This window comes from Hemicordylus capensis, chromosome 1, assembly GCF_027244095.1.
Source record: "Hemicordylus capensis ecotype Gifberg chromosome 1, rHemCap1.1.pri, whole genome shotgun sequence".
NCBI lineage: Eukaryota > Metazoa > Chordata > Lepidosauria > Squamata > Cordylidae > Hemicordylus > Hemicordylus capensis.
Window position 1 is genome coordinate 69345669 of NC_069657.1, and position 21953 is coordinate 69367621.

Consider the following 21953-nt stretch of genomic DNA (forward strand, 5'->3'; position numbering starts at 1 on the left):
ATGTTATTGTTTATACATAATTACAGCATCCTGTGTGGGAATTGTCAAGTAACATGTGCTGACTGCTGTGTATTCTTTGCTAGGCTGCTAAGGATTTAGTGTGCTCTGAGACCAAGTCGTGAAGAGGCGCAGACTGTTCAGCTGGTGAGTGAGCACTTCAAAGTATAATGGAGTTGGGCAACTTGTGTCAAATAAGAAGACACTTGTTTAAAATGCAGGGCTAGTTCATACACTTGCTTGGGCTATGGGCTATGGATTCTATCCGTACAGCGGAGAAGCAGGGAATACACTTTTCACCACCCTGTGCATAAGATCAGATGTGAGGATTGGGGCCAAGCTAGATGAACCATGGCAGTTCTGTGCCTGGATCTTGCTGCAGTTTTGTGGAGGGATGGGGGATTAATGCTTTCACCCACATCATGGTCCTGATCCAAATTGCAACCTCCTGCCCAGGGTGGTTCTTTCATGAGGCTAATGATTGTGGCAGATGATTGTGGTGCCAACAAGATGTCCCCAACCACAGCAACTCTTTGAGATCAACCTGACCCTCGCAAGCTTTTCAAGAAATGCCTTTCACACCCCCTGCAAAGCTTGCTAGAAGCCCAAGGAGAAAAGAGAAGGGATTGGCAACCTTTCCTCCACCCACTACTTTCTAAGTTGGCATTGGCAAGGGGCAGTTGTGCTGGTCTTGTAGTAGAGCTGGTCTTGTGGTAGCAAGCATGACTTGTCTCCTTAACTATTATTATTATTATTATTATTATTATTATTATTATTACATTTATATCCCGCTCTTCCTCCAAGGAGCCCAGAGCGGTGTACTACATACTTGAGTTTCTCTTTCACAATAACCCTGTAAAGTAGGTTAGGCTGAGAGAGAAGTGACTGGCCCAGAGACACCCAGCTAGTTTTATGGCTGAATGGGGATTTGAACTCGGGTCTCCCCGGTCCTAGTCCAGCACTCTAACCACTACACCACGCTGGCTAAGCAGGGTTCACCCTGGTGGCATATGAAAGGGAGACTAGAAGTGTGAGCACTGGAAGATATTGCCTTTAGAGGATGGGGCCTCTCTGGAAAGAGCATCTAGGTTCCAAGTTCCCTCCCTGGCATCTCCAAGATAGGGCTGAGAGAGATTCCTGCCTGCAACCTTGGAGAAGCTGCTGCCAGTCTGTGTAGACAATACTGAGCGAGAGGGACCTATGGTCTGACTCAGTATATGGTAGCTTCTTATGATCCTATGTTCCTATGAAAGGGTGCTGGGCCCTACCAGGGCTGCAAGGCAATGTACCATTTGGCACTTTGCCTCAGGCACAACAACACCCTGGGCTACCCCTGCCCCTTCTATCAGATGTGGAGAGGAAAATGTATGAGCACAAAAAGGTGTCCGTAAGTTTTCCCTTCCACTGATAATAGCAGCTTTGGGGAATCAGCACAAGGGCAAAGAGTTACGTTCCCCTCACCCTGATTCAAATCCCTCCCCTCCTCAGATGCTTTGGAGAAAAGATGCCAGAAGTTTCACTCAGACTTCCCATGTTGTATCTTGTTTGGCCCTCTGATAGGTTTTATATTATTCTTCCCCCTCAGAAAAAAAGAGAGAAAATCATTGTACAAACCGGCTTGTACATGTATATGGCCTTAAATGGGGATATAATACTCCGTGAAGTCGTTCAAACAACCAAGTCTATCCAGGCTAGCTCAGCCCTACCCAGCTGGACCTGGTCATGAGAACTGCTGGAATCGGGACTGATCCTGGTGCTCCTCAACTAGGTAGCCCAGGTGTTTTTTTACCTGGGCTAAAAGTGAGGTAGGAGGACATGCATGTGCACTCCTACCCGATTGCCCAGTCATGTGGGAGCACGGGCTGCTGACAGCCGTTGCTACCATAGAGGCTAGGGGAAGGAGCGACCTGGCTTCAGGGCTTTCCACAATGCACCATTCTGCTCACATGACGCATCATAGGATTCCTGGAGGCCAGGCTTCATTTCCCCAGCCTTTAGATCGCTGCACCACTTGCTACAGTTGTGATCATGTGGGCATATGAGCAGCACAGCCGTAGCACCTGGAGGTCGTGTGGATGAAGGTAGGAACAATCCTGCCTCTCCCTGCCCTCCCCAGGCCCACCTAAAGCAGTCATGTGAACTGCATTTTTATAGATCTTTGGGAAGTGTTAGAAGAATATTCCATGTATTAAAGGTAAAGTGTGCCATTGAGTCAGTGTTGACTCCTGGCAACCACAGACCCCTGTGTGTCTTTGGTAGGAGGGGTTTACCATTTGCTATCTCCTGCGCAGTATGAGATGATGCCTTTCAGCATATTCCTGTATCGCTGCTGCCCAATATAGGTGTTTCCCATAGCCTGAGAAACATACCAGCAGGGATTCAAACTGGCAACCTCTGGCTTGCTAGTCAAGTCTTTTCCCTGCTGTGCCATTAGGTGGCTCATTCCATGTATTACCTTCTTGGAATCCTTACAATAATTCTGTAATGTATTATTACATCCCATCCCCGAACTGCAGATGGAGGGCTCAGGCTGAGAATGTATTATTACATTAGGATAGATATTAACCAGGATAGATAATGTATGATTACATCCCCAACCCTGCCTGCGGATGTTTGGGCAAGGTGTTAGTTCAGTTTTTAAAAAGATCAACTGCTCCTTGTATCCTAGAAATCTTCCTGAAAAGCAATGATTATCTGTTGGCATCTCCATTTGACTTTTTTTTGGTGTGCCATCACCCTGAGAGATGATTAGGAACACAACACTTGTTCACATTTTTGACATTTGCAAGGTTTATTTAGGCTGGAGAGGCTTTTACTTTTCCGTTATGATAAAATACTATTCTGTAGAATTATGTAAATGGTGACGGGGGGCGGGGGATGCTCTGAAGTGCAAAATGAGATAGATTCATGTAGGGGAAGTGAATGGAGTCTTTCCCTCTGAATGGAGTCCAATCTGTCTGCAGTGAGGATCTGAGCCTAGTGACAGAGCCTTGGCTGTGAGGTGATGGATTTACCTCAAAAACTAGGCTGTTCACAAGATGAACTGGGAGCTGTATATAAGCTGAAGCCTTCAAAAGGCTCTGTTTCACATGGATCTCATGGGCAGGGGAGTCACTTAATGGTTGTGATGAAGCCATTGCATGACCCCTTTGCCACAAACTGCAGAAACAACGAGAAGTTCTGGTAAGAACTAATCTGCCTACTTTCCTTTCATGGGTCCACCATCTTGAATTTGGATGGATGATATCATCACAAACTATGCTGTTGAGGTGTCCCTATGTGTCACTACAAATGTACCAAGCTTGGTCCAAATCAGTTAGGCAGTTCTCAAGTTAGCCCACTTGCACCTCAAACGTTCACACGTCCTCCATATTGAACTTGAAACCATATGTTCCTTATTTTCAGCTAATGAGAGGAACCTATGGCTCAGTTATAAACCAGTTATTTTCACTAATAATAAAATAAAGGTGATGATTATGTTCAGTATTCAAAGAAAAATATAATTCAAAGAAATTATATTTTTCAGCATGGCAGATGAGATTATCATTCAGTAAGGCTATTTTCTCAAGCAGCCTAACCCTGCCTAGAGCAGCCCAGTCTGGTTTAGACAGCTCGTATAGAGTGCCAGGATCCATGCAGATCTGAACGCTCCTGTCCAACCTAACCCTACTATTAAGCCTGGCTCTTAGACTGGCTGCTGGGATTGGGTGTCTCCTCGGGCTGCATTCAACCTGAGGAGACACAGAAACGGGAACCTAGAAAGCTCATCTGATGGGGGAGTCCCCCCACGTTTCCCTGGCCTCTGGAATGCTGTTCCAGTCGCTGCGGCAGCGATTGTGTGTGTGGCGGTGCTGTGCTGCTTGGGCCATCCCGGATCGTCTGCGGGGAAGGTAGGTTAAACCCTGCCTTCCTTTCACCCTCCCTCCCAAGCCCACAATGTATCGTGAAAACCATGCAAGCAATGATTAAAGGATAGTGCTTGTGTGTGAAACCTATCATTACTGGCTAACAATGCTTCTCTTTCTAGAAAATAAAATTATGGCCACATTCACACGTAACATGAAGCTAGAGGTTGCCGAACCTGCAGTTAATTTTTTCTAACCATGAACTGGATTGCAGACATTCATCCAACCGCAGCCCAGCAATCTCCGTTTGCAGGTTAGGGGAGCCCCTCCCTCTTGCTGATCTGCCAAAGCCGCATCCCAGCAAGCTCCATAGCACTTGTGTCGCCAGGTTGTGGGCAAGGCATCAGAATGTCAGCAGGGCAGCAGCCATTGGCCACGATCTGCAAGGGGCTGTGCCAAATGATCATGCTTGGAGAGGAGAGCTGGTCTTGTGGTAGCAAGCATGACTTGTCCCCATAGCTAAGCAGGGTCTGCCCTGGTTGCATCTGAATGGGAGACTTGATGTGTGAGCACTGCAAGATATTCCCCTCGGGATGAAGCCGCTCTGGGAAGAGCAGAAGGTTTCAAGTTCCCTCCCTGGCTTCTCCAAGACAGGGCTGAGAGAGATTCCTGCCTGCAACCTTGGAGAAGCCGCTGCCAGTCTGTGAAGACAATATTGAGCTAGATAGACCAATGGTCTGACTCAGTATATGGCAGTTTCCTATGCTCCTATGCTTTTTCAGAATGGTCCGCCTGCCCTGGGCAGGGAAAGGGCATTCAGATATCTTTAAATGCCATGCAAGCCCTTCATCTGTCAGCAGTTGCACCGCTGCCCTCATAAGAGCCCCACAACAAATGAGTCTCGCATAAGCAGTTTCTGGCAGCGGTGATGCTGAGGGGCACTATTTTTCTGTTACTCCGGGAAGGGAACATGATGAGTTCCTAGGAGGGGATATGCACATAAGGGAGGGCAAAGGATCCTGCGGTCTGGCCCACTGTGACCAAGGATGCTGTTGCGATGGCTCACCCTGGCGAAGCAGTTCATGGAGACTAATGCCTGTGTGTTGGCTTGCTGGCCGGGGATTAGCTCTCTTATGAAAGGTCAGTCCGCTGAGGAGGACTTTAGGCTAGCCAGCCGTTGGTCTTCCACGGGACTGCAAGCTTATGAGTTGAGCCATCCAAAAAAAGGCCCCCCCACTTGTGTGTGGCTCCTGTTCTCTCTGATTAATGATAGAATTATTGCACAGTGACCTCCCCCCCTCCTCTCCAGGGAAGCCTTTGATGCACCCAAGGGAAAGTTTGACGCTCGTGTGTCCAGGTATTGCTGGTTGCACAGAATGGTGAAACACCAGGACTGGGGACAGATAATTACTTTCATTCAAATTTTCTGGGTTCAGACCGGTGTTGCAGTGAATGCAGATTGTCCACCATGGAGAATTGTAGGAGAGGGAAGCCCCGGTTTCCAGTGATCCCAAGAGAGTGTGGGCGCCGTACCAGGCAAAAATAAAGATGGATATGTCCCAATGGGCGACTGCACTGGCAGAGGGCCTGCTTAGACTGCCTCCTCACAGTAGTCACCAAGACTGGGAGGGATGTTTCTGGGGTACCCATCTCACGGCTTGCTTGTGTGGGGCAACCAGGCGGGGCGGCATCTGCCATCCAGACTGGATGGCAAACATTCTGGATTCTTACAATCAGTTCTGCAAGGCTCAGTTATCCTGGTGAACAATTTAACCAGTCCGCATTTGGATATAACACAGCCTGACCCCAAACCTCAGGTTGTGGTGGCAAAACTCAGTACAAACCAAAGGTTCAAACTGGAGTTTGGTGAGGAAAACCACAAAACTGCAGTTGCACACATTCAGACATACACAATTTCCAACTTCTGCCCCATGTAACTGCGGTTTTGCATTATGTGTAAATGTGGCCTACTTCACTCCTAGTTCGGCTAACCATGGTTATATGAATAAGCAGAGGAGGAGCATTGTTGTAATTAGTTTAATTTGAAAGTGGTTAAAAAACATACAGCACTGTTACTCAGGCTCCTGCTTATTCCCACATACTCTGCCCCCGTGTCCCTTATTCAGACAATGGAATATTTGCAACCCTAGCTGAATCGTGGCAAAGAGGTCAGGTCATGGCTTCATCACATTGCAGCTTCCTGCAAATGTAACTCCATAACAGCAAGTCTGGCTCCATGGTGACATGGCCAGTTTGTGGTAAGTTGAGGCATCAGCCCAGTTTATGAACACCAACATCCCCCACGTGATGTGGCCCTATGGTTGTAGCTACAGTACATATAGGAAGTAACATATGGGCTGAAAGGGCCATGCCGCGTCCCAGTAGTTATTTGTGTGAGCATAGCATGTTTTTAAAAATTGCTGGGAAGTTGTGTGGTCTCACTTGCTCGTATGTTAATTTGTTCACATCACTGTGGCCATGGGTTTATGCAGATAAATAATCAAGTAACTAGTTTGCCATGAATATATTGGTTGCCAGACATCCAATAACTCAGATTTGATCATGCATAAATATATTCTGAATTGGCTGCCAGTCACATCAAGTTAGTCCTAGATTACACTCTAATTATGTACCCTCCCCACCTAATGCAATTTCAGAATGCTTTTGATAATGATCTTCTTGGAAGAGTCCTTAAGCAAATGCTTCAACAAGCAGGTTTCTACAGGAGGGAAATTCCCTTTTTCTTCCATTTTTTCCATGGTAATCTTCCATTTAGTGAGAAGTATATGTATAGATCCTTAAAGCTGATTCACACATGTAGGGATGTCACACAAGGACAATATCTCCCAATGATTTGTAGCTGAACATGTGAACTGCCTCCATTGAAAGGTGTTGTTATTTCAAATCACCTGAAGCACATGAACACCCTATAAGCATGCAGTGTTTCATGGATAATGGCTGTTTCCCACACAGAAGGTTATCACTTTCTGTTGCAGTCATTGAGTGAAGGGTATGTACTGTGAACACTCACACATGCACTGTATGTAATAACATATTAGCAACATATGTAATAACTGGTCTTAAAATACAGAGTAACGTATGTTTTCACACAGCTTGCCAAGTCAGAACCTGGCTTTAGTGCCAGACCTGTCTGTGTTACGAAAAATGAGCCTGCCTTCTGCTGGACTACTGGTTCATCTCGGTCAGAATGCTCTACTCAGACTAGCAGTGGCTCTCCAAGGGCTCTTTCTCAGTATTACCTGGAGCTGATGGGGATTGAACGTGGGACTTTGTGCATGTAAAGCATGTGCTCAGTCACTGAGTTGCAGCCCCTCCCCATGCGTCCCTCATTAATAGCCCTTTGAAGCCATTCACAACACAAGGGCCAAACAATTATAAAGGAGACCCATTACTGGAGCTGCTCCAGAAGTTTTTCTGTTTACTGTATAGCAGCAATGGCTGACCTCAAATTTGATTGGAACAGTGATGCTATAGCAAGGGGTGCTTAATCCTTTCCCAGGCTGTGCCATTTTGCAAATCTAAATTGCCCCCCAGCTGTTGTTAGTTCTGTGGGAGAAAAATAGATCAGAGCTAAGAGCAGATTGGCAGGGGTGGTGGTGTTAGATCAGGAATAGGAACAGCATAGGAGGAAAGGTTAAATGCCTCTCCAGCCCAAGTAAACCTTTCTCAGTGCTGCTGCTGCTGCTGCTGCTCCAATAAAATGTGGAGCTCCACAGCTGCTCTAAAGGGAAAATCACAAATGTTGAACTGGATCTTGTGACACAGTGCTAGCCATAAGGTAGGTAGTTTGGTCCTAGTTTGTAGCCCTGGCCTTAAGCCAGTCTTCCCTCAGGGCATCCATTGAAGTCATTCACACAATCACGCAACTGTGTTCTACCCAGGTTTGGGAGCTGTGTGTGCTCCCAATTTTCAGTTGTGTGGAAGCAACATGGGAGGAAAACCTGGGTAGAAGTGATTATGTGGAAGCAAGGCAGGAGGAAAAGCTATCCAGGTTTTCCTCCTACCTTGCTTCCAAACAATGAGGCTATTCTCACAATGGGGGGAAACTGGAAGCTCAGCCCCTTTCCTCCCCCACCATGAGAACCACTGGGCTCTCGGGCGAGCCCGGTGGTTCTCTGGCAGCTAGCCCGCCAAAGAAGCCCTCCCCTTAAACGGTTTCCTGATTGTGAGTTGCCACGGGGCGGCTCTGTGCTGCGGCAACTCACGAGGAGACCCCTGTCAGGAGAATAAAACAAGCCTCCTGGTCTTGGGGGTCTACCCAGGATGTCCCGTGCACTTGCGTGGAGCATCCTGGGACTTCTGGGGGCCAAGCAGACCCCGATCCTTGCAGCTCCTACTGGTTCCATGATGGAGCCGGTAGTTGTGTGGGCGGCCAATCTGGCCGCTCTCCCCACACACAGAGCCCAGTAAGGCTCTCTGCACTGCTTGTCTGAAGAGCCTCGATCACTACTACCCAGTTTTTCCTCTTACCTTGCTTCCACACAACTGAAAATTGGGAGTGCACACAGCAACCAACCCTGGGAAGAACACAGTTGTGTGATTGAGCAAATTACCTCATTTTGTGTGAGGGATCTCTGTTGACAAATTCTCAACCTACTAACCCCACTATTGGTGGGGGGGGGCAGCAGTTGCATTAGTGTCATGAGCATCAGGTGGTTGATGTGCCTTGCAGTGATGCTTCAGTTATCCTATTTGGTCCCATCCCTCTTCCTTCTAGTTGCAGGGGTGCCGACAGAGGGAAAACCTGACGTGCAGCTTTTCACTTAAATTTATTTTTTGGGAAGGGGAAGACCCTGGTAGAAAGAAAAATATGTTTGGGGGACTGCAACCCTGTCTGCCTGTGCCCCTCCACCAATTTGAAACTGATTGTTCCTGATTTTTCCCTCTCTTTCAGTAGAAACAGGTGGTTCTTAGCCCGCTCTCCCCGCAGTTTCTTAAAAAGCGGGTCTCACGGATCATGAGACCCGCCTCAAGGTCTCCTAAAGTCTCTTTTTAAAAAACTACCTTCCTGCCATGTCTTTTCCTCACACCCTGACATACCATGGGTGCTGCTTCCTCATTCCTCTTGTGGGAGCTAAGTCTCTTCCCTAAACCCCAGGCTTAATTGGAGTACACCCTCTGAGAAACAGCCACAGAAATGTTACACCACAGCTTGTCTCGCTCCCTTTCTTTATTAACAACCTATTACATTAAAAAAAAACAACCCAGAAGTAGTGTTGCTGCCTCTCTCCCACCCTCAACAATGAAAAAAGTCCCTGGGAAAGAGGCTGTAGCCAGAAACACAGGCTGAGAAATTGGGTGTGGAGGTCTGCCATGCCTATTGACTCAGATCAAGCATAGTGTCTATTCTTTTCATTTAATATCTGATTTGTTCTCCATTTGAGAACTACATATTAAATTGATTTTTGGAACTGGAGGATGGTCTGGGAGCTTATTCAATCCACTCCAAGCATCACACTGGCACTGCAGTGCTTCTGGAAGCAGTGCACCTTTCTGAAAGTGCTAAAGAAATAATTGGACTTTGTAAAGGCTAAGTAAAAGCCTTAATACGAAGTGTTGTTATACCTATGAGAAAAGCCCTTTGTGGTGAGAATATACCTAGGAATGTGTGATACAAATAGAAACTGCTTCTCCCCACCCCCTGTCCCATGGTTGGAAAGTGCTACAGGTGTATGCTAATCAGTGCTGTGCACAGCTGAGCCTTCTGTTGCAGGTTCATAGGATTAGTGTTCTCTGAGCATGTCCTGAGAATAAAAGTGTTAGTTTTGACAGATCACAGTGAGTGGCCTTACTGCACATTTGTCTTGTCCATACCCTAAGATTCTATCTACAGAACTACACTGAATCACTGAATGTCATCTGCCATTTCTATTCTTAGCAGGATTAGAGCTAATATATTTGTTATGGGTACAGTATTGCTCATTTAAAAATGAAAAAGGGCAAAAGATTCATTTCAGGGTTTCACATTTAATCCCACCCACCCCTTCCACCTTCTTGGTAAGAGCTTTGCACAAAATATTTGGGGCTCGCAGCTTTGTTCTCATCTGTCCCCAAATACACCCAGCAATATAACAAATAGTCTCTCTCTCTTTTTTCTTAAGCTTGTTTCTAATGGAATGGTAATCTGTGTTCACAAAGGATTTAGAGCATCACATTAGTTTGCAGCGCTGTTAGTGTACTGTTGAAACACGCATCTTTCTGCAAGCATAGCTTTATTATCAGGGAGAAAACAGCACAAAGAATCTCATATTCTAAAAGTAACTGTACAATAAGTGGGGGGCACAAAATCCAGAAAGGAAGGAAAGCAACATCGTATAATGCTGCAGTGCTCTAATTACTGGAAAATAGATAGGGGGCTGTTAATGAAATTCACAAGCCTCACTCCCAGACTTTCCCAAATGTAGCCTCATCATTCCGTGTGTCCCCATAGCCTTCTAAAAACAGGAGCTAAGGGGGCTGACCCATGGGCAGTTCCAGAGGGGTGAGACAAGCCCCCCAAAGTGCCTTGCCCACTCCACCGCCCCTCATTTCTGTTTCAGAAATATAATATGTGGAATATATCCCTTGCCCACCCATAAATGGACTTTGCCCCTTCTATGCACCCCCTGTCCCCCCACCCCGGTGCTGCCATTGGACTGACCTCCTCTCATAATTTGAGCATTGTATATGACATGCTATGCCTCTTTGAGGGAATAGAGGGCACCTTATAAGATGGCATGAAGTGAGGGGAGGGTGGGATAGCTAATACCTTAAGACAGAATCAAATTAAACCAATCTGGGCATGCTCGAATATTGGGCCAATGCCAAAAAGATGAAGTTCAACAGAGACAAATGTAGTCCTGCATTTGTGTAAACAAAAATCAAATGCACAAGTATAGAAGGGGGGAGACCAGGCTTAGCAGCAGTATTTGTGAAAAGGATCTAAGTATCTTCATGGAGCACAAATAAACAGGAGCCAGCAGAGTGATGCAGCAGCTTAAAAAGCCAAGACAATCGTGGGCTTCATTCACATATGCAGAGTGCCCAGATCAGGGGAAGGAATCATTCCACTCTATTCTGTGCTGGCCATGCCAGACCTTACCATGTCAGATCCTGGCTGGCTCTGACTACTCAGAGTAATCCCTTTGAAATTAAAGGACAAGTTATGCAATGCTTGTCTTGCCTTTTTAATTTCAATGCAATTACTTCAAAATTAAAAAGGACAAGTCAAGCATTGCATAATAACTTGAGTAATTTTCCTCATATCAGCTACTGGGTCCAGTTCTGGGCCCCATATTTTTAGGATGACACTGATAAATTGGAACGAGTTCAGAGGAGAGCAACAAAGACGGTGAAGGGTCCGGAAACCAAGTCTATGAGTAATGGTTGAAAGAGCCGAGTATGTTTAGCCTAGAGCAGGGATAAAGGGATTCCCAACCTGTGGTACTCCAGATGTTGCTAAACTACAACTCCCATCATCCCCAGCCTCAATAAATTCTAGCTGGGACTGATGGGAGTTGTAGTTCAGCAGCATCTGGAGTACTACGTTTGGGAAACCCCTGACCTTGAGAACAGAAGACTAAGCGGGTGGGGATAAGATAGCTGTCTTCAAATATCTGAGGGTCTGACACACAGGAGGAGTGGACCCGTTCCTTGTTGCTCCTGAGGGCAGAACTAGAACCAATCAGTTGAAATTACAAGGAAGTAGACTTAATCTAGACATTAGGAACAATTTCCTAACTGTAAGAGCGGTTTCCATTCTACCTTGAGCAATGGTAGTCTCTCTGCTTAAACTTTTCAAACAGAGGCTGGATGACATCTGCCAGGGATGCTGTAGTACCGTGGTTCCCAACCTGGGGTCCTCCTCCAGATATTGCTGAACTACAACTTCCATCATCCCCAGCCACAATAAACGGGAGCTGGGCTTGATGGGAGCTGTAGTTCAGTAATATCTGGAGGACCCCAGGTTGGGAACTACTGCTGTAGCGGTTTCCTTTACTAAGTTGGAGGTTAGGCTAGAAGGCTTCCAATGTTCCTTCCAACTCTGATAGTCTATGATTCTCTGAGTAAGGAATGGAGTCATCTTGGCAGTTACCCTGTGCTTTCAAATTCCCCTTCTAATATCAAACCACCTTTCCTGCCCCCTCGTACTTTTTAGATAGCATGGGTTTGCAAGGTAAAAGCTACTCTCTGATTAGGTATGTAATGAATTTAACCCAGCTTTTGTCTTAGAGCCAGCCCATGTGAGGGGAAGAAAAATGTGGAATCATCCCTTCTCTCTGCTTTCACCCACAAAGGCTGTTCCTTTAAACTTGCCTGTTTCTCCAGTAGCTTATTCGCTGCCAGCACACCCTATTAACAGAGTTTATCCCCCCCCCCCCCCGTGGCTTGGGTGAATGTTCAGGGAACTCTCCTTCTCTTACTTTTGGAAAAATACAAAACCTTCCTCCTTCCACAAAAGTACAAAACCTTCCACGTGCACATTTACACGCAGTGAGAAAACCTGGTAGCCCCGAGGGGGGGAAATCCACTCAAAAAAGGCTGGTTAAAATTTGCAAAGAAAAATAAAAATAAACTTTATTGAAAATACTACAGACAGCTTCCATATGAGGCTCTCTCAGCTTTTAGTTACAGGTAGAAAAAACACTCGGTAATTGCAAGAATTCTTCAAAAAGCACCCCAGATGATATTTGGGGCAGCACACCTTAAAAATCGTGGCTACCTGGTTGCAAAGAACTAGAATGTAGGAAAACATAAAAGCACCTTTAAAAGTTTACAGAGTCTTTTGTCAATGCCCTGAATGGATGGGTGCAGGCTATTGTTTCTTAGCTTAATTACGTTACAGGTACATAGTCCTAGACCAGTTGCAAGGATATACAGAACACACAAAAGGAAAATAAAAGTCTAATGCAAACTGACTAACAAACTGTTCCCTAGATAAACTTCCAGAAGCCCTGGCGAGGATGTGCATTGGAACCGGTTTGGAGGCCCTTTATGGGCCTCCAAACCGGTTTGAAGAACTGCAGGTTCGAAGGTGGCAGGGGTCTCCCTTTAAGAGCAGGGGGTGCACTTAACCCTTCCGCCGCTTTCCCCCTGCCGGTGTCGGTTTTTCAATCAGCCCATCAGGGTGTCAGCATACCTCCCTGCTGTCCTGTTGCCCTCCTTTTCCAGATATGACCAGAAGTTGCTGATGCGCCTGCGTGCATAGGTGTGTCAGCAACTTCCGGTCATATCCTGGAAAGGAGGACAACGGGGCAGCAGGGAGGTATGCTGCCGCCCTGATGGGCTGATTGAAAAACCAATACTGGCAGGCGAAAAGCAGGAGGAGGGATAAGTGCACCCTCCCCCTGATCTTAAATGGAGACCCCCACCACCTTTGAACCGCACCACCATGGTTCCATGCACATCCCTAGCCCTGGCTTCCCCGCACCCCTTGGACTCACCCCAAACTTGATGAGAGTCAAGCTTCCTGCAATCCTGTCTCTCAAGGATCTGCAGATGTCCTTCCATGAGATAATTCTCCAGGCTAGCTTTTGACCACGAGGCAGCAAAATTCCATTGCTCCTCACTAAGCCTTCTGCCTATCCTCTCTCACCTCCAGCCTAACTGCTTCTGAACAAAGAATCCCCTCTCTTCCTGTCTCATAGACCTCTAGGTCCCACCTACATGGTCCTGGTTGGTTGATCCCTGGAGACCACCAGCCTGTCAGTCAGGACAATGTTCACTTCTGTTTCACTTTTTAGGGGAAAGGAGAGGCTGTTACTGGCTGATCGTTACAAGGTATAAATCATTATACCATCACAGAAAACCTAAGGAAAGCAAGCAAACTTACACTTATGAGGTTTGGCATAACATGCAATACTGTTTTGATTGGTATACAAATACAGGTGTAAAGGCAGAATCTCTTTTTAGTCTGTTTTGAGTGGTGTGGTTGAGTTAAAAATACTGGTTGGGTGGGGGCTCCAAAAGCCTTTAGGTCCAGGCTCCAAAATTACCTAGGTTCACCTCTGTGTACAGGATCATTCTATTCTCCATCTGGCAATTCTGATCTGCACAGCACTGCAATAGCTGTTGCTTTTGGGTGGGGGGGGCGGTTTACTAACTGAAGGTTGGGGAATCTGCATATAAGAACAGCCTTGCTGGATCAGGCCCAAGCCCATTTAATGCAGCATCCTGCTCCCCACAGTGGCCCACCAGATACCTCTGGGAAGCCCAGAGACAAGAGATGAAAGTGTGTCTTCTCTCTTGCTGTTGCTTGCCCTGAAACTGGTGTTCAGAGCCATCCTGCCTCTGAGGCTAGAAGTGGTCTGTATCCCCCAGACTAGTAGCCATTGATACACCTGTCCTCCATGAATGTATCTAAGCCCTTCTTAAAGCCATCCAGGCTGGTGGCTGTTACCACATCCTGTGGCAGAGAATAGAATAAGAATAGAAGAATAAGAATAAGAATAGAAGAATAGAGTAAGAACATAAGAATAGCCCTGCTGGATCAGGCTCAAGGGCCATCCAGTCTAGCATCCTGTTTGACACAATGGTCCACCAGATGCCTCTAGGAAGCCCACAGGCAAAAGCTGAGGGCATTCAAATACGACAAATATTTATATACCATTTTTCAACCAAAGTTCCCAAAGCGGTTTACGTACAGAAATTAATTAATTAATTAATGCCTTCTCTCCTGCTATTATTCCCCTGCAAAAGGTATTTAGAGGCATCTTGCCTCTGAGGATGTAGGTAGCCTATAGGAGAGCCAGCGTGGTGTAGTGGTTAGAGTGCTGGACTAGGACCGGGGAGACCCGAGTTCAAATCTCCATTCAGCCAGGAAACTAGCTGGTTGACTCTGGGCCAGTCACTTCTCTCTCAGCCTAACCTACTTCACAGGGTTGTTGTGAGGAGAAACTCAAGTATGTAGTGTACCACTCTGGGCTCCTTGGAGGAAGAGCGGGATATAAATGTAATAATAATAATAATAATAATAATAAAAATAAAATATAGCCCTCAGACTAGTAGCCATTGATAGACTGTCCTGTCACCACCTCCTGTGGCAGAGAATTCCATAGGTTGATTATGTGTTGTGTGAAAAAGTACTTCTTTTTGTCTTCCTAAATTTCTTGGTAATCAGTTTAATGGGATGACCCCTGGTTCTAGTGTTATGAGAGAGGAAGAAAAAATTCTATCAATTTTTCACACAGTAAGCATGATTTTATAGACCTCTATCATGTCTCCCTTCAGTCATCTTTCTTCTAAACTAAACACTGACAGCTCAGTGTATATGTGAAGTTGGGGGGTTTTGCCCTAATATGCATAACTTTACACTTGCTTACATTGAACGACATTTGCCATTTTGTTGCCCACTCCCCCAGGTTGGAGATATTCTTTTGGAGCAATGTCTTTTGGATTTCACTGAATGATTTGGTGTCATCTGAAAATTTGGCCACCTCGCTGCTTACCCCAACTTCTAGATCATGTATGAATAAATGATCTTCATTAATTAGACACTGTGTAGGGGAAAATACTTCCTTTTATCGGTCCTAAATTGCCTGGCAATCTGTTTCATAGCCAGGAGCATCTCATGGAATCTGAGAACTTCAACTCCTATTTTTAAAAAGTGCTCCCAGCTCTCCAGGTTAGGAGTGAAACACTGAAAGACATTTTTGTGCTTATAATTAGAAACCACAGAGAAGCTGAACAGAACCCCTCCCTATAATTAGGCTATGGGACTTCTTCATTTGTCATGAACCCCAGTATTTCTCCCCTGTCCTCCATGTGTAGCCTATTAAGTCTTCACACCTGCTGCCTTTGTTGTTCAATCTGTAACAGAATAATTGGAACCAAAAATTCTGAGTCTTGCCAGAAAAAGGATATTATTATTATTATTATTATTATTATTATTATTATTACTACTACTACTACTACTACACAAAAACGGCACATGGTATTCCAGAGAGTAGTTTTAACAAAAGAGAGTGGTAGCAGGGGTGTCGCTATAATTGAGCAGATGGGTTCAAAGAACCGGGGCACCCCAGCTCCTGAGGGCCCTCCTATTTTCTTCATTATCTCCCTCACTCCAAGGGGCTGCTGGGGGGAGGGGCGATCATGGGCCCCCTTTCCCCTAGCTATGCCCCTGAATACAAGCAAAAACAGGCCCCTGCCCAGGGTCACAGCAAGACTGGAGTGGGTTCTGGGAGAAACAGCAAAGATAGGCCCCTGTACACACACCCACACCCCGCCTTCTTCATAAGAGGAAGAACAAAGAGTAACCTGTCACCTAACCAGCAGGACCCCCTTCCCCAGGGGCCCAGGGACATTGGACACCCCTGCTTTGATCAATTAGAGCTTCGTCTCTGCTCTGTGGAGCTTACAAAATTTCAATGGTGGGAGAAGAAACAAATGGAGGAGCTGTAGTTCAGTGGCAGAGCACCTGCTTTGTATGGGGAAGGCCCCAGGTTCAATTCCTGGCATCTGCAGTTGGGGCAGGGAAAGACTCTTGCCTGGAACCTTGGTGGGCTGCTGCCAGGGTAGACAGTACTACTGAATAGCGGAGGTAGATGGACCAATGGTCTGACTCGGTATAAGGCAGCTTCCTCATGTTCCCAGGAGGGGAGAGAGAAACAAAGCGCGAGAGATCACATGGGATGAATAGGAATATGAATATAAGTGCAGCAGTTGCAGCTAGTTGCACTTTGATTCAATTGGAGAGGATAAGCAAGAGACTGGACTGAAATACATTCCATTGAGTAACTAGTCCAAGCTTGTAAATGAAGCACTTGGTGGAAATGTGCCTAATCCCACCCACCCCCTTGCCTACATGATCTGGTATTTTAGTTGCAAAGTTTGGAATTGTAAACACCTGACAAATAGCATGCCACTTGAATCCCAGTTACCTGAACAATGGCATGAATGTTTAGACTGTGGCATCATGAGACTCTAAAAGTAATTGCATTTAAACCGCCACCCCACACCAGTACATAACTGAATTCCTCTGTTGGTGGTCCCCTTTGGGAACACAATCCCTGTTCCAGCGCATTAGGATCAGGGGCAATTGGGCTCTGGATGGACCCAGTTAAAGGTCAATCTGCCCATAAACTTTGTCAGCCTGATTCATTCATCCACCTCATTTCAGTTGTCATCACTTGATGACGCATCACTCAACCATATGCAACTTTGAAAGTATCGCTTTCCAGAAGTATTGCGTCAGAGGATACGGAAACTCTTGGCCTGTGTGAGGGATCTCTGAAGACTGCTTCACAAATGCAAATCACCACTTTGTATTGACGTCTGTTATGTGCGAGAACACAGACAGTTGCGAGGCCAGCTCCGAACCATGATTGAGCCTCCCAAACTCTTTTTCTTGTCCAAGAAGTTGGGGGGGGGGGGTAGAGAGAGAAGGCTTGGTTTAGATTTGGGCATGGCATAGAAAGAGTTTTAATCCTTCCCACCTGTGTTGATTCCCTGATATATGTCCCCCCTGCCAGCCCCTGTCCAAACATCTATTTGGCTGTGGAGGGGAAAACATAAAGGCACATTTATTGTGTGTGTGTGTATGTTTAACTCGGTTGACTAATAGCAGCTTTCGTGGGTGAGTGGGGATAATTTGCATGCAAATCATACTCCCTCTTTCCACATCTGCCTTTTCTACATGGTGGGGAGGGGGGGCATTGTTGGAAGCTCCAGCCACAGAATTCTTCCCAGTCGCCTCTGGTTTGACTCTTAACAGGAGTTGTGCTTCTTGTATTGTTGCTGCGTCTCACTGACACTCTCATTCACTCCTTGGCCTTTTTTCTTCTTCTCTAACATTGTAATCTCCCACAAAGATCCTGGGCATGGATGTGCCTGAATTTCCCCCGCTTACCCTATAATGTTCCTTATGTACCCTGCTGGCACTATATATAACTAATAACGGTTAACGTTGGGAATGGAAACAGAGACATCTCACCATTGGCATAGGTACGAATTGTGGTGCGTCTTTGCTCTGCCCCTGAGCGACGATCATCACAAGTATGAGATCATGTGAGGATTGCCTGACACGTGCAAACCCTCTCCTAGTTACATTTGAGCAGTGTGGGAGCTAATCGCAGAACTCTTGTGTCGCGTCTCATTTGATCCTGAAAGAGTCGTGCACCCTCTTTGGGGTGGGTGTGTGTAACGATTGAACTGTAGTGTGTGACGGTCAGATACAGTTCTTATAACCGTTTCATTCATTCATGCTGCTTTCTTCTGCCATGCCGGCCTCTTCCCGTGTCCTCCTGCTGCAGTGCCCTGGGGGTCATGGCATGCTCTGCGCCCCCTCCCCGTCCCCTCTTCCGAATCTGTCCTCCACTCCGGAGAATCCGATCTCCCTTTTCGTCTGTGCCTGACCCTCTTTTTGCTTTGCCCCTCCTTCCCAGCTGATCCCTCCTCCTGCTCTGAATCTGCCGGCTGTGGTTTTTCTCATACTCGCTGAGAGATGTGACAACCTTTGGAATTGTATTATCTATGAAAAAGCTATACCCGTCCCGGAGTTGAAAAATCTGACGTGGCTCCCGAGGCAGGAGGGGATAGATTGTGGAGAGAATTTCAGTCTCCGGCGGCTTTTCCTTTATGGCAGTGGCTGATTATTTATGCTTGTGGCATTTCTCTCAGTGCAGATGTGAACACTGAGCTGAAAAGACTAAAGACTAGTAGGTTACTGAAATATCATTGTCTTGCTGTATGTCAGAAGGGATTTCCTCTAATTGCTTAAGCCTCAGGTATGCATTTTACATTTACTTTCCAGGTCCAAAACAGATTATGAATGCAAATTGTTCTTGTTTATTCTTTTTCTACTAAATCAAAAAGTGTTTGATTTAGGCTTTTTGTGTGTGTGTTTTAAAAATGCAAATCTACTCCGGCAGTATATTGGAACCAGATATTTAATGCATGAGAACTGCAAGATGCAATGGACTGCTTTAATGTTCCTTGCCCAAGCTCGTGAAATGCAAAATCTACTCTGGTTATTATTACAACTGAAATAGAATGTTCAAAATCTAAATTTTGTACATGGTTCCCCCCGCCGCCGCCCAAGCTGGCTGTTCTGCCTCTTTAAATTGCACCCACCTGTCTGTTATCAGTCTGTAATCTAAAATAGCTTGTGAAAATGCAAAGCAAATCCCACTGGAACACCTGAGGTCTCCTTAGTACAGAATTGGATGCACTCAAGGCATTTTCACTATTTGTGGACAAATATATGACTATCGTATGAATCTGGAAGATAACACTGGTGGGTTCATTGTGTGTTTGTCTCTCTGAGCCAGATAACTGCTGCATGTGCAGGTGCAATTGTCTTATTAAGGAATTTGCAAAATTTTTGGTTTGCTTCTTCTGGTAGTCTTTGTGGGTATGTGCTTGAAAGCTGGCCAATACTTCCAACCCACAACTGAAAAGTAAAAATTTGGAGTCCGTCGTTCAGTCAGACAGATTATGAGTCACATACTGCTGCTAAATGCTACTAATTAAGGATACTGGTTCTGTCATTCATTTATTTTCAAAGTGTCCAAAATTGTGCAAGCACTTTTATTTTCATAGGTGGAGAGAAAGAAATAGGCCAATATGCAAAGAACCATGAAACTAGTTCTGTGAGTCCAAGACAACTTCAGACTTTGACAAACAGTATTGGCAACTCCCCACCCACGATTCCCCATCCCACCGCCATGCCACATGGCAAACTTTTTGAAACTGAAGGGAGTTTCAGAAGCGTGTTGTGCCACATTATGATAGCTACTGGTTAAAAAAAAAAAAAGTACCCTCCCACCCCCCAAAATCAGTGGGCTAGCACAAGCCACTTGCAGGACCTTAAGTCGTTGGTTTTGAATCCTGGCCAAGGTCCCTACCTGGAATATGCAAAGGCTACTTTGAATGGCTAATGTGTCATTCAAGATGAGTGTCCTATGTGTGGGAAATCTTACATGACAAAAGAGGCACACTCATCTCATGTGACTCAGTGCATGTGGGATTCATATCATCTGCAACAAAGTGACATCCCTGTAGGGAAATTCACCTTGTGTGAAGAGGCCCTCAGTCTGGGAGTGCGTCAAACAAATGAAGGGGAACAGACCATGACAAAAGCAGGAAGGGCACAGTTTAAAACAGCAAAAACATAAAATTACTGAATTTGTTAATAATGGCATCCTCCTTGTTTCCTTTCCTCAGTTGGGGTTGAGGGCGGCTTCTCACCAACAGTCAAAGGGCACATTTGGTCAGACTCCTGCTCAGCTTTGATGCTCAAGGCTTTGCAATTAGTGATGGCCATATTTAAAACAATTTTGTGGGCCTTGACTGGTTGATCCTTGGGGGAAATTTAGGTGACAGATTCTTTCAATACTTCCTGGATTGGGCCATTTGTCAAGATTAAAATGAAAATGATATACTTGTTTAATACCAAAGGCACAACTTCCTGAACTCTTCCTATGAGTTTTGAATAATTTTCATGTTGCAGCCCAGACACATCCATGAAATAAAAATGCTGTTGTCATCTCTCTCTTTTTGTACTGCTACAAGCTACACCAATGTGCATATTTGGTGCCCTGGACACAGTAGTATGAAATCATTTCAGTTTTAAGAGATAGGCTCAGTGCATAGCCTTTAGTCTTTTTCACCAAGAGTAAAGAGGAGAGCTGGTCTTGTAGTATTGTAGTAGCAAGCATGAATTGTCCCCTTTACTAAATAGGGTCTGCCTTGGTTTGCATTTGAATGGGAGACTAGTGTGTGAGCTCTGTAAGATATTCCCCTTAGGGGATGAGGCTGCTCTGGGAAGAGTATCTGCATGCAGAAGGTTCCAAGTTCCATCCCTCACATCTCCAAGATCGGGCTGAGATTCCTGCCTGCAATCTTGGAGAAGCTGCTGCCAGTCTATGTAGACAATACTGAGCTAGATAGACCAATGGTCTGACTTGGTAGAAGGTAGCTTCCCGTGTTCCTAAATCAATTGTCAGTTTTTGTCCAATGTAAACTGCTAAGTGTAGTCAAACTACTATTTGATCAATCCTCATTTTATGGCTCACTTCACTGGCTGCAAAGATGACTTCTGAAACACCACAGTGAGTTTTTCAGAGAGCACTAGCACAATTCACTTTGAAGCAGGTTCATATCTTTGACTGGGCCTGTTTGCACTATAGATCATAAGTGAGGGGGCAGTTCAGATCCCTCCCCCATGCAATTAGGAGAAGAGGGAAAGCCCACTAGAGGGGGATGTTTCATTCATGTCTGCTTGTGAGTAGTGCCAGCTTGGATGTATAATCTTAACTGGCCTATTGCTTCTCATTAATGGGGTGAATAAGTCACGTAGATACGGTAGGCCGAGGAACTTGTCAAAAATCCATAAGAAGCCCATGTCACCATGGTACTGCATAGCTGCAACTGTGAGTAAACTGTTGTGGTTTATATGTTACCAATTGCTATATTAAGGTCCTAGGTTGTGTTAGCACCTGCGGTTGTGTCACAGGTGTCTTAGAAGGAACTGTATCATGACAGAATGTTTCTTTAAAAATGATCACTCTGATTTTGGATGACCCTGTGCTCCACTAGTGTCAACATTGTGTCTTGACAGCCTACAGTGTGAATGGATACAGGCCTGGGCAGGTTCATGTCATGGTATAGGTATGATGTACATTGGAGTGTGTTGGACAGTACAGAGATGGCCTAGAATCACCCACCAGAGCTGCCAGCTTGCCTCATACAATTTTCCATTTAAGGGACATAGTTTAAGCTTCCTTTCAAGGCATATAGTTAGTTGTTCCTCCTAGCTCACCTTTGACACTGGCCTCCATAGTCTTGACCATTTGGATGTTTCCGCCTTGGGTACCTTCAGTCCATATTCAGAGTCGGAATAGGTCTCACACATCACTTCTGAGCAATATTTGCATCTTTTCCATTCATTTTTATGAAGGGTTTATTAGATCTGGATTCCCTTGTGAGCATCAGGATGTACTTTGCAAGCAACATGTACATATGTAGCTGCCTTATGGTGTCAGACCTTCAGTCCATCTAGTTAAGTATGATCTACTTAACTGTCTTTCCCTCACAATGAACATATTTGAAGCATTCTTATACTGAAGCAGACCATTGGTCCATCTAGCTCAGTGACTGACTGGCAGGAGC

The 21953-nt window shown here is 45.6% G+C and overlaps 1 protein-coding gene and 1 non-coding gene across 6 annotated transcripts in view; both read left to right on the forward strand.

The window, feature by feature from the left end:
* The window catches only part of PAK6 (p21 (RAC1) activated kinase 6), a 73897-nt gene that overhangs the window by 16548 nt on the left and 35396 nt on the right, over nt 1-21953 (forward strand). For 3 of the 5 annotated variants that reach the window (XM_053285550.1, XM_053285551.1, XM_053285549.1), the window contains exon 2: nt 84-144. The exons of 1 other annotated variant lie outside the window; for it this stretch is intronic. The gene's annotated coding sequence lies outside the window, so the exon portion shown is untranslated. Of the gene's footprint in view, nt 1-83; nt 145-18237; nt 18569-21953 lie in introns of those variants that run through there. One more of the 5 variants, XM_053285548.1, reaches the window with a different exon arrangement.
* Nucleotides 9168-9357, forward strand: LOC128341425 (U2 spliceosomal RNA). The gene has a single exon (XR_008314418.1). It is a non-coding gene; the product is annotated as a U2 spliceosomal RNA (small nuclear RNA).